General features: G+C 35.3%; 1 long non-coding RNA gene across 1 annotated transcript in view; it reads right to left on the bottom strand.

The window, feature by feature from the left end:
- LOC138702236 (uncharacterized) overlaps positions 1 to 18,052 on the bottom strand; it is a 220,815-nt gene that overhangs the window by 100,960 nt on the left and 101,803 nt on the right. Inside the window, exon 3 of the long non-coding RNA XR_011332821.1 lies at positions 16,681 to 16,870. This is a non-coding gene — a long non-coding RNA (uncharacterized lncRNA). The remainder of the gene's footprint in view (positions 1 to 16,680; positions 16,871 to 18,052) is intronic.

Raw genomic sequence — 18,052 nt, 5'->3', positions numbered from 1 at the left:
CCCCAAATATTTTCCTAAGAACCTTATTCTCAAACGCCTTTAATCTCTGTTCCTCTCTCAAAGTGAGAGTCCAAGTTTCACAACCATACAGAACAACCGGTAATATAACTGTTTTATAAATTCTTTCATTTTTTTTGACAGCAGACTAATGACAAAAGCTTCTCAACCGAATAATAACAGGCATTTCCCATATTTATTCTGAGTTTAATTTCCTTCCGAGTGTCATTTATATTTGTTACTGTTACTCCAAGATATTTGAATTTTTCCACCTCTTCGAAGGCTACATTTCCAATTCGTATAGTTCCATTTCATACAATATTCTCGTCACGAGACATAATCATATACTTTGTCTTTTCGGGATTTACTTCCAACCCTATCGATTTACTTGCTTCAAATAGAATTTCCGCGTTTTCCCTAATCGTTTGTGGATTTTCTCCTAACATATTCACGTCATTCGCATAGACAAGAAGCTAATGTAACCCGTTCAATTCCAAACCCTCCGTGTTATCCTGAACTTTCCTAATGGCATATTCTAGAGCGAGGTTAAAAAGTACAGGTGATAGTGCATCTCCTTGCTTTAGCCCGCAGTGAATTGGAAAAGCATCAGATAGAAACTGGCCTATACGGACACTGCTGTAAATTTCACATTTTAATTAATCGAACTAGTTTCTTTGGAATTCCAAATTCAATAAGAGTATTATGTAAAACCTCTCTCTTAACCGAGTCATACGCCTTTTTGAAATGTTTGAATAACTGATGTGCAATAGAATCACATTAATGACTGGAAATAGATATAGGTATACTGTGCACATAGAATATACAGTATTATAGCCACGGGCGTGGCTCAGTCAGTTAAGACGCTTGCCTGCCGGTCTGAAGTTGCGCTCGGGCGGGGGTTCGATCCCCGCTTGGGCTGATTACCTGGTTGGGTTTTTCCGAGGTTCTCCCCAACCGTAAGGTGAATGCCAGGTAATCTATGGCGAATCCTCGGCCTCATCTCGCCAATTACTATCTCGCTATCACCAATCTCATCGACGCTAAATAACATAGTAGTTGATACAGCGTCGTTAAATAACCAACTAAGAAAAACAACTACAGTATTATATTCTATGTAATATGTGAATATGAGTGACACGAAGATGACACATACTTTCTCATTGGAATGGAATGGAATGGAATTTTGGAGGGCGCACTAGGATTCAGCACTGCAGTCTTTCAAGATCTTTTGTGCTAACCCTCAAGTTAAGAGCATTCTCAAAGCATTTCGGTGGTATTTATTCGGTGTTAGACGAAGGATGGCTTGTGGTGAGGAATATTTATGCCAGTGGCGTTCCTGTTGTTGGAAAAGATTTGTGATATCCGGTGACCGTTAGGAACATTTCTGAATCATCTCTGATGCTACTAGTTAATCTTACTCTATCTCCTGAGGTTTATACACATAATAGATCTGCCCGTACGGTATACATTCCAAAGGACTTTTGACGTCCTCTACATTACAAACACAAACACGTACACACATGCCTTTTGGGAAGTGGAGAGGAGGAGGGGAGTAGGTAAATTTCATATGCTACTTGGTAACCTTAACTGAAAGTAACAGTGCAGAGTTTAGACTACTTTCAGATGTACCTAATGAGACAAAGCCTTTAATTATATTTAATCTTTTGGTTCCAACATTTTTATCTCTGAAACAAAAATAATAGTTGAGTTATTCTCCAGAAATGGAAAAGTTTTTTCGACGTTTATCGTAGTATGAAGGTTTCGTTCGACCCTCTTGCTCAGGAAAAGAATAATATTTTACTCCCCCCTCCACAAACATCATTACCATAGCCTTTATCATAGCCGCTAACTTGTAAAAATATATAAACGCAGAGAATTAAAGGATATTGTAGCTGAAGCTACGTACGTATACAAATTTGTTATCTGCGTCGGAGGACTTAGAGAATCCCAGAGACTACTTGGGATGCTGAGTAAAAAAAACCCATGGGGAAAATCCCATGTTGAGAATTTTGGGTTTCCCAACGAGGAATCCTCACTAAAGCAATGATTGTTTTTACGAGGCCGTGGCAGTCCGATAAATCCGATTTCGGTCCATATCGGGTAATATGCGTGCGTCATCTTTGCACATTTCCAGATCCAGCAGCGCATTTCGCATCTCTTTCTTGTGATTTTTCAATTATTACATTCCCTTTTCAAATCTGCTGCGTTTGATAATATAGAGTATCTTTTTCAGTGTACACATACAATCTTTTTTTCGATAAAAGTAGATTTTATATTATCTTGCACTATTTGCATATTAATCGACTCTTCTAACCGTAGACCTTGCCTGTGGTTCGTGATTGATCTGTGTACTTATACGAGTATAATAAATGCATGCAAAACCAAGTAGTACTGAAACATACTGTCTAGCTTTTAAGGAACCTGGAGGTTCATTGCCGCCCTCACATAAGCCCGCCATAGGTCCCTATCCTGTGCAAGATTAATCCAGTTTCTACCATCATATTCCACCTCCCTCAAATCCATTTAATATTATCTTCCCATCTACGTCTCGGCCTCCCCAAAGGTCTTTGTCCCTCCAGTCTCCCAACTAAAACTCTATATGCATTTCTGGATTCACCCATACGTACTACATGTCCTGTCCATCTCAAACGTTTGGATTTAATGTTCCTAATTATGTCAAGAGGAGAATACAATGCGTCCAGTTTCGCGTTGTGTAACTTTCTCCATTCTCCTGTAACTTCACCCCTCTTAGCCCCAAATATTTTTCTAAGAACATTGTTCTCAAACACCCTTAACCTCTGTTCCTCTCTCAAAGTGAGAGTCCAAGTTTCACAAACATACACAGCAACCGGTAATATAACTGTTTTATAAATTCTAACTTTCAGAGTTTTTGACAACAGACTGGATGATAAAAGCTTCTCAACCGAATAATAACAGGCATTTCCCATATTTATTCTGCGTTTAATTTCCTTCCGGGTATCATTTATATATGTGTTACTGTTGCTCCCAGGTATTTGAATTTTTCCACCTCTTCAAAGGATAAATTTCCAATTTTTATATTTCCATTTCGTACAATATTTTTGTCACGAGACATAATCATATAATTTGTCTTTTCGGGATTTACTTCCAAACCTATTTCTTTACTTGTTTCGAGTAAAATTCTCGTATTTTCCCTAATCGTTTGAGGATATTCTCCTAACATATTCACGTCATCCGCATAGACAAGAAGCTGATGTAACCCGTGCAATTCCAAACCCTCTCTGTTATCCTGGACTTTCCTAATGGCATACTCTAGAGCAAAGTTAAAAAGTAAAGGTGATAGTGCATCTCTTTGCTTTAGCCCACAGTGAATTGGAAACGCATCTGACAGAAGCTGACTCTGCTGACGGACTGAAACACATGTAAATATATACAAATTCCTAATGGCCTTACGTTCAATTTTCAGGAAAACAGAATGGATATTTATCTTTTTATAAGCAGAAACGTGGACATTACAACAAATTAAGAGAAGCGACTGAAAGCATTTGAAATGTGGATATGGAGAAGAATGGAGCGTGTGAAATGGACAGACAGAATAAGGTATGAAGGTGTGATGGAAAGAGTGGGTGAAGAAAGAATAATGCTGAAACTGATCAGAAAGAGAAAAAGGATTTGGTTGGGTCACTGGCTGAGAAGAAACTGTCTACCGAAGGACGCACTGGAAGGAATGGTGAACGGGAGAAGAATTCCGGACAGAAGAAGATAACAGATGATAGACGATATTAAGATATGTGGAACATATGCGGAGACTAAGAGGAAGGCAGAAAATAGGAAATACTGGAGAATGCTCGGTTTGAATGAAAGACCCGCCCTTGGGCAGAACACTTACGTAAGTAGGAAACGAAGTTCGGACACCAAAACATTGCCTAGAGACGGCTACAGGTTTAAGGAACACTTGCTACAGGATGACGTCAGTTGTTTACTTTACTAATGTACCTTCAGGTTCGTACGCAAACTGAAAGACGTCACTTGTAAGTTGCTCTATTCGTTTGAAGTGTAATGGGTGACATAAGCCAATGGTATTCAATTTGTGTGCGGGGTTGTCTCAAGGGGTATGCATCCCACTGCTTACTTATGTAAAAATGCTGACGTATTTGTTTTATTATACTTGTTGATAATTATTGTATTATATTATAGCTTCTTTTGCAATATCAACTCTTGTCTTTCCTCGCTTGAATAACATTTTACGTAAATCACTATTATTATTATTATTATTATTACATCAATAACTACTGTATAATAATAATAATAATAATAATAATCATAATAATAATGTATGGAGTATGGCATTGTATCGGGCACAATCGTGGACATTACGACGAAGTGAAAAGAAGCGACTAGAAGCATTTGGAATGTGGATATGGAGAAGATGGAGCGTATGAAGTGGACAGACAGAATAAGAAATGAAGTTGTGTTGGAAAGAGTCAGTGAAGAAAGAATGATGCTGAAAGTAATCATGAAGAGGAAAAGGAATTGGTTGGGGTCACTGGCTGAGAAGAAACTGCCTGCTGAAAGATGCACTGGAAGGAATGGTGAACGGGAGAAGAGTTCGGGGTAGAAGAAGATATCAGACGATAGACGGCATTAAGATATATGGATCATATGAGGAAACGAAGAGGAAGGAAGAAAATAGGAAAGATTGGAGAAAGCTGGGTTTACAGTGAAAGACTTGCCCTTGGGCAGAACACTAAATGAATGAATGTACATAATATGTTATAAGGTAGCTACAATTACGTCACATGTAATTAGCGTATTGTAGTATGATCGAATAAAAAAAGTAGGCCTATTAACACATAAAAATATCAGGTAACTAAAATATCAACCTGTAACGAAGGTTGATTTAACATGAAGCTTTGTATTATGGTTCTGTTGAACAACTTGTATTTGGTGTTTTGGAGTTGCAGTTAAATGTATTGTTTTGGTTGTGCACTGCTATCTCCGAAGATTCTAGTAAATAGACATATGAAATAATGACAAAATAATAAATTTGGAGAATTTTGGAATTTAGTTTAGATGTTATGTATGAGGTATTCCGATTTACTTCCTCTTGCCGAGATGTGTTGTTCATCGCAGTGTAGCTACCTATTAACTACACCTTTTCCACATGTATTTCAGAACTGGTCAATTTAATTTCAGAAAGCGTAATTTGCATTTCACATTAATCAATTATATTTCAGAAAGCACCATTTGTATTTCGGATTCGTCAATTGTATTTCAGAAAGCATAATTTGTATTACAGTTTCGTCGCTTATATTTGAGAACCCGTCAACTGTATTTCAGAAAGCATAATTTGTATTTCAGATTCGTCACTTGTATTTCAGAACCCGTCAATTGTATTTCAGAAAGCGTCATTTGTATTTCAGATTCGTCAATTGTATTTCAGAACCCGTCAATTGTATTTCAGATTCGTCAATTGAATTTCAGACAGCGTCATTTGTATTTCAGATTAGTGATTTGTATTTCAGAAGTTATCAATTGTATTTCAGAAAGTGTTCATTGTATTTCAGAATAGCATGAGCCAACAATTTGCTATATTCATAATTCTAACATTCATAGGATTGTGAATAATTATTTTGAACTGTACTGTAAGTACCATACTTTAAAAATTACAATACACATACAGTAGTTTGTAATTCACTGTTGCTCAATGATAAACATTAATTTATTTATTGACATTGACAAAATAAATTGTAAAATACAGGAAAGTCAAAGACAAAATGAAGCCTAATAAACTCGTCATTGCAAACTCATGATAAACAATTACATAGTTTCCATTACAACAAAAATATATGATTCAAATTATCAGAAATGCAATTGACGGGTTCTGAAATACAATTGACGAATCTGAAATACAAATGACACTTTCTGAAATAAAATTGACGAATCTGAAATACAAATGATGCTTTCTGAAATACAATTGACGAATCTGAAATACAAATGACACTTTCTGAAATACAATTGACGAATCTGAAATACAAATGATGCTTTCTGAAATATAATTGACGAATCTGAAATACAAATGATGCTTTCTGAAATACAACTGACGAATCTGAAATACAAATTATGCTTTCTGAAATACAATTGATTAATCTGAAATACAAATGATGCTTTCTGAAATACAGTTGACGAATCTCAAATACCAATTACACTTTCTGAAATACAATTGGCGAATCTGAAATACAAATGATGCTTTCTGAAATACAGTTGATTAATCTGAAATAAAAATGACACTTTGTGAAATACAATTGACGAATCTGAAATACAAATGATGCTTTCCGAAATACAATTGACGAATCTGAAATACAAATGATGCTTTCTGAAGTACAATTGACGAATCTGAAATACAAAGTATGCTTTCTGAAATACAATTAACACTTTCTGAAATAGAATTGATAACTTCTGAAATACAAATCACGAATCTGAAATACAAATGACGCTTTCTGAAATATAATTGACGGGTTCTGAAATACAATAGACGAATCTGAAGTACAATTGACGGGTTCTGAAATACAATTGACGAATCTGAAATACAAATTATGCTTTCTGAAATACAATTGACGAATCTGAAATACAAATTATGCTTTCTGAAATACAATTGACGAATCTGAAATACAAATGATGCTTTCTGAAATACAATTGACGAATCTGAAATACAAATGACACTTTCTGAAATACATCTGGAAGTAGTTCATCGGAGTTTTACATCAAGATATGCGTGCCAGATTGAGGAGAGGGGAGGGGATTTCACTATGACTGACGTGAAATAAAAAGAATCGAAGAATTCGTTCCTACCCTTATTATAAACGATGTATGCCCTAGTTCAGATAATATAAATAGTCTATTAAATATACGAGGTCACTCAATAAGTCGCAAATTGAAAGGACAGGGAACTCTCAAATTGCAGATTAGATTTCACGGCGCTTCTTCCGACGGCCTTCACGTGCTTTGTCATCGAACAACAGATGACGGCGTCTTGCCATTCTAACGGCAAACACCAGCCAACTCCTCCTCGCCCCGTTCCGTGATCAATTGATCAATGTCAGCCCCCCCCCCCCCCGCGTATGTGGTACCTAAGAGGTTACGTCCAATTTCGGCTTCCCCTTCAAAATTTTCTAGAGCTCCCTCAGGGGAGCAGCGTAACCCGGAGTGAGACTAGTGGCCAACAAGCTTGGAGCTCACGTATTTAGTTTTGTACAGCCCCCAACCCATTGCAAGGACGCGTTTTGCGTACCTTTTAAATTTTCCTCCCAATTCTCCTTCGATTTTTCGATTCGTTCCTAAATGTCGTTTTGGCAAGGTGGAAAATTTTCGATTTCAGAATTTTTTTCCCGAAAAAATGTTCGTCTCGCATACTGTAACTACTACAATCCCGTAGCTGTCTGGAAATGATTTTGTTCCTTGTTTACACAAGGGCTAGACTATACTTTAGTAAAATGACGTTTGGTGGCGTGTTAATGACTCCAGTGGTCAAGATTAGTCACCTCTTGTGTACGAGGAAGCAGACGTGGGATGCTTTATGTGCAGCTGTACGTCAGTATACATTAGCATTAGTGAGCAAGTCCGTACAACTCAGTGTTTGTACGAAACAAGAGAATCGACTCCCGTCCCGTCCTGTGCTGGAGTTTGTTTTGACTATGAGTCGGTATTTCAACCTACTGGCGCCTGATTTATTGTGGCTTGCCTTAATGCTGGAGGGGCGGTAATGCAGGCGCCTGCAGCGTCTAGGCTCAATAAGGAATTCGTAAGAGCTACAGTGGCATAAGTCTCTGCCTTATGACGTTATGACTGAAGTCTTTTATTTTTCATTGTGCCTTTATTAATGACCACCCGACCCCTAAGGCGGTTTTGTAAAACATGGTAGTAATATTCTGAATGGTATTGTACCTGATTTGTTTATTTTCATATCAGTTATGAATAAATGTTTCTAGACAGTACAATATACGAAAACTGCAGCATAGTACAAAATTATAGTCGGCCTTTGTGCATTTTAGACACTGTGGGCCATATTCATAGACATTCTTAGCGCGGGCTTCCGGTGGATGATCAGCGAACTAACGTTTTTCGTAGTCATAAACCAGTGTTAGCGATATGATATGAATCCTGTACAAGTAATCAGTCGATAGCCGGGGCTAGTTTAGCACGCTCGTAGCGCGGGCTAGCGAAATGTCTATGAATATATTCTTTTCATGTGCCGTCACTGATTGTTAAGAAAAGATCTGGAGGTGTTGAGTTAAAAAAAAAAGTAGAAATGTTTTCATTTCCTTTGTCTTTAAAAGTGTAGTGACAAGGGAAATATTTCAGTACAAAACACTTGATGCTATTATTTAGTAATAATAATAATAATAATAATAATAATAATAATAATAATAATAATAATAATAATCCGTGGTGCTACAGCCCGTGAAGGGCCTGGACCGACCAGCCGGCTGCTGGCCTCACGCCCACATGCAGAAGCAGAGGTGGACGATCATCCAACCAGAATGGAGATATCGTGTGGTTTGCTGTTATTTAAGTCATCTAAATATTATTATTATTATTATTATTATTATTATTATTATTATTATTACTACTACTACTACTACTACTACTACTACTACATTATTATTATTATTATTATTATTATTACTACTACTATACTACTACTACTACTACTACTACTACTACTATTATTATTATTATTACTACTGCTACTACTACTACTTTCAAAACGGCCCCGAGGTTCACTCAGCCTCCTATAAAATTGAGTACCGGGTCCTTCCCGGGGGTAAAAGGCAGTCAGAACGTGGTGCCGACCACACCACCTCATTCTAGTGCCGAGGTCATGGAAAGCATGGGACTCTACCTCCATGCCCCTCAAGCGCCCTCATGGCATGTTACGGGGGTACCTTTACCTTTTTACCTTTTTTTTACTACTACTACTACTACTACTACTACCACTACTACTATTATTATTATTACTACTACTACTACTATTATTATTATTACTACTACTACTACTACTATTATTATTACTATTATTATTATTATTATTATTATTATTATTATTATTATTATTATTATTACCCCTTAAGTTACTGTACTCCAAGCAGGAGAAAGTCTCAGGGGAATGAGACGCAGCGGAGTAATGCTGTGAATGAATGTTGATGTCATGAGATGTCATAAGGTCACACACGTGGGTACACGCATCTCCATTGGCTAACTCTCAAAGCATAAACGATACCACTGATACACACATATTTATTCTATCCTACGTAGTGACAAAATCAGATCACGGTTAATCTCCTGGTCGTTTAATCTCTCCATACAGGAAATAACATATTGCAGGAGAGCGCATGTTTTTTTTAAACTGATGTTATAACGGTATAACTCGCGCAAGAAACGATTACCGAAAACCAATGGTGGCTTGCTGTTTGTTTTGATGTGTGTATGTAGGTACACCTAAGGAGGAGAGGTGCGGGCCGATGGATGTACTGTCTCTTCCAAGAAGATGAACAAACGAGGACATCGCTGTGGAAATAAAGAACGTAGCAAGAGGAAAATTCGAAGCTAATTAAACGCGCAAGATATGTTTACGAATGAAATAATAATGCCGTGCGATACAAGACACGTATTCACATGCAATTGAACACACTAAAGTCGTAATGTAACTATCACAACACAAGACTGATTCTATCGATGTCATTTCTCTTTCGACTGTACTCTTGAATATCATTCAAGCTATCTCGTGACCTTTCCTGTTGCCCGCTCTTCCTTATCGCAGTGTTTGATTCGCATTCTTTCCGTCGCTATTCCGTGCTTGCGAGAACTATAATATTATATATCTACTTCGCTCCAATAGATGACGCAATAGTAAGCACACGATTAATCTCCTGGTTGGAGAACAGTAGACGCATTCCCAACCGACACTGGTTGACTACACTAAAATTCGCTGCGTATCCAAATTTCGATCAGGCAACCCCACTCGTCCCTACAGTCATGAATAGAGCCACTGTACTTGTCCCTGGGAGTCCGCAGCATTCGGATTGCTATGGAATGATGACGGAATGGAGATCGAACGGAATTATATAGATGCTTAATAAAAAAAATTCCAACTGCGATCTCTTCTGCCACAAGTACCACAATGAATTTTTCACATGAAAATAATCATGCAAGCTTCCAAGGACTTTGGCCACAGATTGGCTCGTTCCGATCTCATATTAGGGGTCGAGGATCTCTTCAGTGGTCTTCCAGAGGACAACAGTGAAAATTATTATTATTATTATTATTATTATTATTATTATTATTATTATTATTATTATTATTATTATTATTATTGTTATTATTATTAGGCTATTACGGTAGAACCCCGAATATCCGTCACCCTATTAACCGATTGGTGGATTATCCGACTGTCTTTATCTCGCTTTTTTTGCTGAAAAAATACCCGAGTGTTTTTCTTTTACAAACCTTCACTCTCACAGTATGGTCTACTGTATGAGTGGCCATGCTGTATAACTTCTATGTAAAACGTCTTCCACAAGGGTCAAAAGAAAACGTGTTGTTTTACTGAAAAAAGTGCAAGTAATTGAGCGATTCAGGAAAAGGGAAACTATGGTTCATATAATAATAATAATAATAATAATAATAATAATAATAATAATAATAATAATAATAATAATGATTTATTTAACCTGGCAGAGTTAAGGCCATACGGCCTTCTCTAACACTCAACCAGGAGTAAAACTGCGTTACAAAAAACACTACAAATTTACAAAGTACACTACAATTTTACACTCGAAACTGAATAAGATAATAATAATAAAATGTAAACAACAAGTAAGTAGAAATCAGACATAATTTATAACATACAGAAAGAAAGTAAAAAGCATAATAAAATGTGAACAGCAGGTCAAAATAAATGAGACATACAAAGTATAAAAAATAAGACAATTATTGATAATAATAATAATAATAATAATAATAATAATAATAATAATAATGATTTATTTAACCTGGCAGAGTTAAGGCCATACAGCCTTCTCTAACACTCAACCAGGAGTAAAACTGCGTTACAAAAAACACTACAAATTTACAAAGTACTCTACAATTTTACACACAAAACTGAATAAGATAATAATAACAAAATGTAAACAACAAGTAAGTAGAAATCAGACATAATATATAACATACAGAAAGAAAGGAAAAAGCATAATAAAATGTGAACAGCAGGTCAAAATAAATGAGACATACAAAGTATAAAAAATAAGACAATTATTGATGATAATAATAATAATAATAATAATAATAATAATAATAATAATAATAATAATAATAATAATAATAATGATTTATTTAACCTGGCAGAGTTAAGGCCATACGGCCTTCTCTAACACCCAACCAGGAGTAAAACTGCGTTACAAAAAACAGTACAAATTTACAAAGTACACTACAATTTTACACACAAAACTGAATAATATAATAATAATAAAATGTAAACAACAAGTAAGTAGAAATCAGACATAATATATAACATACAGAAAGAAAGGAAAAAGCATAATAAAATGTGAACAGCAGGTCAAAATAAATGAGACATACAAAGTATAAAAAATAAGACAATTGTTGATAATAATAATAATAATAATAATAATAATAATAATAATAATAATAACAATAATGATTTATTTAACCTGGCAGAGTTAAGGCCTTCTCCAACACTCAACCAGGAGTAAAACTGCGTTACAAAAAACACTACAAATTTACAAAGTACTCTACAATTTTACACACAAAACTGAATAAGATAATAATAACAAAATATAAACAACAAGTCAGTAGAAATCAGACATAATATATAACATACAGAAAGAAAGGAAAAAGCATAATAAAATGTGAACAGCAAGTCAAAATAAATGAGACATACAAAGTATAAAAAAATAAGACAATTAATAATAATAATAATAATAATAATAATAATAATAATAGTAATAATAGTAATATCGTGTTAGAATACTAGATTGGGATTACAACTCTGCGAAATTTAATGAAAAACAGGTATAAAGTGTATAAAGTACGTAAATCTACAACATGAGACCTCTACTATTTCTGTCTTTCCATAGACAGCCGTCATAAGGAGTCTTCTTGGCCACTGAAAACTCGTCGTTCAAAACCAGACTTAAATTAGTGAACTTCTGATCCACTATCTAGTGTGTTAAAACAAAAGACCACGGAGCAAATTAGGAAACTGCATTAAGCATTTAATTTATGAAAACCTTTTATGGTACGGATTATCCGATTTTTCGATTAACCGTTCACTTCACCCCCTTCATTACCACGGATAGTAGAGGTTCTGCTCTATTATTAAGCTCTGTATTCCAGCTACCTAAAGACTCATAGAAGAGGAGAGCATACTAAGGTATATGCTACTGGATACAGTATGGGCTGAACATAACTGCAAACAAGACGAAGACCATGGTTATCGAAAGAAACATAAAGAAGGTAAACGTGCGAATTCGAAAGGAGGCAGTAGAACAAGTGGACAACTTAAAATACTTGGAATGTACTGTAAGCAGTAACATAAGCTTCTGCCAGGAAAGTCAAAAGGAGGATGACAATGGCCAAGGAAGCATTTAATAGTAAATCGAGCATCTTCTGCGGACCTCTGGAGAAAGAACGAAGGAAGACACTAGTGAAGTGTTCTGTATGGAATGTTGTGTTATATGGAGCAGAAACATGGACATTAGGACGAAGTGAAGAGAAATGACTGGAAGCATTTGAAATGTGGGTATGGAGAAAAACAGAGCGTGTGAAATGAACAGCAGACGGAATAAGAAATGAAGCTGTGTTGAAACGAGTGGGTGAAGAGAGAACAATGCTAAAACTAATCAGTAAGGGAAAAGAAATTGGCTGGGTCACTAAGAAGAAACTGCCTACTGGATGATGCACTGGAAAGAATGGAGAACATGATAAAAGTTCGAGGCAGAAGAAGATATTAGATTATAGACAATTCATAGATCTTATACGGAAAGAATAGGAAGGTGGAAGTTAGGGAAGATTGGAGAATGCTGGGTTTGCAGTAAAAAAGAAAACTATGAATGAATCATATACCTAATAATAACAATAATAATAATAATAATAATAATAATAATAATAATAATAATAATAATAATAATAACCCGGAGGTTCATTGCATTGCCGCCCTCACATAAGCGCGCCATCGGTCCCTATCCTGGGCAAGATTAATCCAGTCTCTACCATCATATCCCACCTCCCTCAAATCCATTTTAATATTATCTTCCCATCTACGTATCGGCCTCCCCAAAGGTCTTTTTACCTCCAGCCTCCCAACTAACACTATATGCATTTCTGGATTCTCACGTACGTGCTACATACCCTGCCCATCTCAAACGTCTGGATTTAATGTTGCTAATTATGTCAGGTGAAGAATACATTGCGTGCAGTTCTGTGTTGTGTATCTTTCTCCATTCTCCTGTAACTTCATCCCCCTTAGCCCCAAATATTTTCCTAAGAACCTTATTCTCAAACGCCCTTAACCTATGTTCCTCTCTCAAAGTGAGAGCCCAAGTTTCACAACCATAAAGAACAATCGGTAATATATCTGTTTTATAAATTCTAACTTTCAGATTTTTTGACAGCAGACTGGATGATAAAAGCTTCTCAACCGAATAATAACAGGCATTTCCCACATTTATTCTGTGTTTAATTTCCTCCCGAGTATCATTTATATTTGTTATTGTTGCTCCCAGGTATTTGAATTTTTCCATCTCTTCAAAGGCTAAATTTCCAATTTTTATATTTCCATTTCGTACAATATTCTGGTCACGATACATAATCACATACTTTGTCTTTTCGGAATTTACTTCCAAACCTATTTCTTTACTTGCTACAAGTAAAATTCCCGTATTTTCCCTAATCGTTTGTGGATTTTCTCCTAACATATTCACGTCATCCGCATAGACAAGAAGCTGATGTAACCCGCTCAATTCCAAACCCTCTCTGTTATCCTGGACTTTCCTAATGGCATACTTCAGAGCAAAGTTAAAAAGTAAAGGTGATAATGCATCTCCTTGCTTTAGCCCACAGTGAATTGGAAACGCATCTTACAGAAACTGACCTATACGGACTCTGCTGTACGTTTCACTGAGACACATTTTAATTAATCGAACTAGTTTCTTGGGAATACCAAATTCAATAAGAATATCATATAAAACTTCTCTCTTAACCGAGTCATATGCCTTTTTGAAATCTTTCAATAAATGATGCACTGTACCCTTATACTCCCATTTTTTCTCTGTTATCTGTCTAATACAAAATATCTGATCAATAGTTGATCTATTACGCCTAACATCACACTGATGATCCCCAATAATTTCATCTACATATGGAGTTAATCTTCTGAAAAGAATATGAGACAAAATATGTTTATGATTTTAATTATTGATATAGTGAATCAAAGATTTTCAGACACATACATTTACCAGAGAGGGGAAAAAAAGAAAAGGTTATTATCAAACAGCGGATTTTCGGTCCTTACACAGCTACAAGACGTCACGTCTCTTGGCGTACTGAGGGAGCGTAGCAATGACCTCCTTGCAACTGATGTACACCTAACGTTCGGTATCGGCACGAAAATCCGCTACCTGGCGATTAGTTCTCAACTGACTGCTTTGGAATGATCAATTTCATTTGTAGGAGGGTCATATTGGCCAAATCTCTTATTCCCATCCCTCGTGGTTATGATGATGGCATCCTTTGAGTACTTACAACTGAATCTCACGGCTTATCTTAGGATTCATGCGTGTACTTCACACAAGTCTGACAGCTCTGCCTGTTTGAGCCGGAAGTCCCATCACAGAGTATGTCACCCAGTTTTAACAAGTGTACAAAAACAGTGGAGTTTTGTTTTCCACGATACATTTAATTACACTTTTTCAGCTCCACACTAAACGCACCCACTCAAGACGGTGACGTCACGTTAACCACTATGCATCTTGTTAGTCATCTAGCCACAGTTAATGACGAAAAGTATTTCTCCCATTGCGCAAGTAGAAATAAAATGAATACACATTGCAGCGCATGTTTCCGGTATATTCTTCCTTATTAAACAAGTTGAAACTTAGCTTGTTGAGCTGGTCAAGTCTTGAAATTAAAATACGTGTAACTGAAGATGTCATATTTTAATCCGTGCAGCAAATGAAATAGATACTGATCGAATAATAATCATTGAACTTCAGTAGTCGAGGAAAGAATTGAACGAATATCTGAAACTAAGAAATAATTATTACCATCGGCTATACATAATAATTAATAGGCTCCGTATTTCAGCTACCTATAAACTGGAAAGAAGTTGCCTGGTTCAAAATATATGTGACATCACAGCGTAGGTACAGGTACGTTCGTATACAAAATAGTTACGCATCATCTGCCCTCTTCCTCTAGAAAGTCAAAATCGGGACGCAGTCATAGTGAGTAGTCTTATCGATCACTGCTCTTACTAGTCGTATTATTTAAATAACTGCATCTTTGTGGCTGATTGAAGGTTCATTGCGGAGGTAAAATATCTTAAGTAAGATGTTCAAGCGTGTAATATTGCAGGGCATAGTTGAGGATATTTGAACTGATATTTTCACTGTCTGTATATAGACAACATTACATATAACTTGTGTAAAATAAACGTCAAAGGACAAAAAATAGTGCACTGAAAGACGCTGCAATACAGAACGCAGAAAGTGTGTTGAACGTAAACAAAAGAATCAATACCATTACAATCTGAAAATTATGAAGATAATAACTCGACGTTTACCATGGATTTGTGTAGCTTACCATGATGTTCAGTGCCAACATCCCAATTAATAAATTAAATAATCTACATTTCAGGGAATTTCTAAAGAAGTACACAGAAAATTAGTGGGTTTTCAGTGTTGAGCGACATGCAATACCTTAATGAAATACGAAAACATATCAGACAATAGGAATATCTTGTACTATATCATGCACCAATAACGTCATGTGCCATTGAAAGAATTTCTTAAAATATAAAATCATTTCAAGTTCCGTAATTTACAAATGCACATTATTGTTCGCTGTAAAGATCACGACAAAAATGAACATCACTACTCAAGAATTTGTTTACTAGTATAGCTTCAGAATGTCTGGAGTTGACTGTACACGACGTACACACAGCGACTACCTGTTTGTTTATATCCTTATCCGTTGCATTACCTGTGTTCGGCGTACTATATACCCAATGTATCTTCAACTTCAGTCTTTAGGTAGCTGGAATACGGAGCCTAATAATTAATATAGGCCTACAATCGAACTCAGTTATAACGTCATCGAAGGGACTTTTTCATGCACTGAATAGTTCGACATGCCACAGACATAGATTCTGAGTAGCGAGCGAGACTCGTGCTTAGAGACTGGACTAAGTTGTGGGTTCGAATCTTGCTTGTGTACCTTGTTTTGTTTTTCTTGAAATTTTCCTCAACTGTAAGGCGGATGTCAGGAAAGTACATGGCAGATTTTGACCCATTTCGCCAAAATATTATCTCGCTATCTCCAATTTAATTGACGATGTATAATCGCGTCGCTCAACAATAGTTTAAATATATACAGTATGTAATTTTTGAATATAGCGTCGACTTTTCTTACCGTATATCCGTGTTAAAATCCTGACGAATTCAAGTTCACTTCTGGTGAAAGATGGCGACTTTTAGACAGCTTAGTTCAGGATACTCCCATTGCTCCTGCCATCCTTTCATTAGTTGTCTCACTAATAGTACTGTACTGGTAATGTACTTTATTCTCGAGCAGATGCTGCTTCACTGGCCAGTCAATAGAACTGAAAACAGAAAGATATAATATTTCGATAATTTTAAACGAAATTGTGTGAATAAGAAATGATAGTGAAGCCATAACGCTATGATGGGCATATTATTTAATAATAAAAAAGCGGATGAAAATTTAAAAGAAATAAAAATATAAAAGCAAAATTGTGTGATTACAAAATATTGATTAAATAATAAACAAAATATTGATTAAACAATGGATAAGAAATAGATACAAATTTTATATAAGAAGTAAAAAGTGTACCCTGTTCCATTTATTATCCAAACAAAAATTCTGAACTTAATAGGGTAACAGAATAAATGTTTGCGATCTAAACAAAAACTCAAATAGGATATTAAAAAATATAATACAAATGAATAAAATTTAATAATTTAATAAAAATATACGTATTGTAGAACAAAAATCAGTAATATCTTTTTAATTTCCATTAAATAGTAGCAATATATGAAACCAATAAGGTGACAAGTAATTGCCTGCGATTAAAAAATAACTCGTATACCAGATAAATATAATTAAAAATAATCAACTTTTATGATTTAGTACAAATATTAGTCTTACACAGTAAAAATCGCGAATATCTTTTAAAGTTTCATTAAATGACAACAAAACCAACTTGGATATACAATACAGTCTATATAATTATTATATAGGACTATGTTATATATTTACATATAGCCTATAAGTAAAAAACGTACCCCGCTCCAATAATTGACTAACACATTCTGAACTTAATACGGAATAGGGTAACAAAGGTTCACGATTGTAAGAAATTCTGAAAAAACAAAAAACAAAAAACAAAGACAAACTTAATACAAACTTAATCAGGTTTCATAATTTAATATATATATATATATATATTTTTTTTTTTTTCATACATGCATGCATACTTACACACACACACTGGTCTTGTAAAACAAAAATCGACAATATCTTATGAAGTTTCATTAGATTTTAACAAACACAAAAATGTGAATTTAAGAAATTGAAATACGAAAAATATAGTAAAAGAGTAAAAAGTGTCCCGCGTTCCATTTATTGGTCAAATAAATTTGAACTCAATAGGATAACACAACAAATGTTTGCGATTTAAAGGAAAACTCAAATACTGCAAAAATGTAATACAGAATATAATAAAGTTTCAAAATTTAATAAAAAACAATATTCGTATTGTTAA

The sequence above is a fragment of the Periplaneta americana genome, chromosome 6 (genome assembly GCF_040183065.1).
Source record: "Periplaneta americana isolate PAMFEO1 chromosome 6, P.americana_PAMFEO1_priV1, whole genome shotgun sequence".
NCBI classification, from domain to species: domain Eukaryota; kingdom Metazoa; phylum Arthropoda; class Insecta; order Blattodea; family Blattidae; genus Periplaneta; species Periplaneta americana.
The sequence above is the reverse complement of the archived record's forward strand: the minus strand, read 5'-3'. Positions and strand labels throughout refer to the sequence as shown.